The following is a 1328-nucleotide window of genomic DNA, read 5'->3' as shown; positions in this document are numbered from 1 at the left end:
AAACTATTTGTTCTGTAAGCCTTCACCTGAAGTACGATAAAATATTAAAAAAAAAAAATGAAAAGACATCCTGTGCTCATGGACTGGAAGACTTAATATAGTAAAAATGTCAATTCTACCTAAACCAATCTATAGATACAATGCAATCTCGATACAAACTGCAACAACATTCTTTACTGTAATCGAAAAACTAATGAGCAACTTCATGTAGAAAGGAAAGAAACCTCCAACAGCCAAAGCAATATTGAACAAAAAGTACAAAGCAGGAGGCCTCACGCTCCCTGATATAAAAACATACTATACAGCCACTATAATCAAAACAGCCTCTTATTGGTTCAACAGACATATAGACCAGTGGAACAGAATTGAGAACTAAGAATTAAACCTAGCCATCTATGGAAAACTGATTTTCAATAAGAGGTCTAAGTCCATTCAGTAGGGTAGAAACAGTCTCTTTAATAAATGGTGCTGGCAAAACTGGACATACACCAGTAGAAAAATGAAACAAGACCCATACCTAACACTATACACAAAAAAATTACCTTAAAAAGAATCAAAGACCCAAATGTTAAAATTCCTGGAAGAAAACACAGGGAGAAACCCATGAGACCTAATCTTTTGTGAAAACAGAATAACAAACATTACAACAAATAAATGAATAGAAGAAGACAAAATAGATAAACAGGACCTCACAAAAATTAAAAACTTATGCTCATCAAAAGACTTAATTAAAAGAGTAAACAGACAACCTACAGACTAGGAAAAAATCTTCAGAAATGACTTCTCCGATAAGAGTCTAATCTCTAAAATCTATAGAAAACTGCAACAACTGAACAACAAAAAGACTAACAACCCAATCACAAAATGGACAAGGGACATGAACAAAACCTTAACCCAAGAGGACATCCAAGCAGCCAACAAACACATGAGAAGATGCTGACAATAATAAGCCATTAGAGAAATGCAAATCAAAACTACAATGAGATACCATCTTATCCTGGCTAAAATGGCACTGATTTAAACACACACACACACACACACACACACACACACACACACACACAGATAACAAATGTTGGTGAGGATGTGGAAAGACTGGAACCCTTATCCACTGCTGGTGGGACTGTGAAATGATACAACCACTATGGAAAACGGTATGGCACTTTCTCATAAAACTAGAATTAGAACTACTCTATGATGCAGCAATTCCACTCCCTGTTGTGGTTAGGTGTCATTGAATCAGTTCCGACTCATAGCGACCCTATGTATTACAGAACGAAACACTTTCTGGTCCTGCACCATCCTCACAATCATTGCTATGCTTGAGC

This window comes from Trichechus manatus, unplaced genomic scaffold (genome assembly GCF_000243295.1).
Source record: "Trichechus manatus latirostris isolate Lorelei unplaced genomic scaffold, TriManLat1.0 scaffold00115, whole genome shotgun sequence".
Classification (NCBI taxonomy): Eukaryota; Metazoa; Chordata; class Mammalia; order Sirenia; family Trichechidae; genus Trichechus; species Trichechus manatus.
This window is presented reverse-complemented; position numbering follows the sequence as displayed.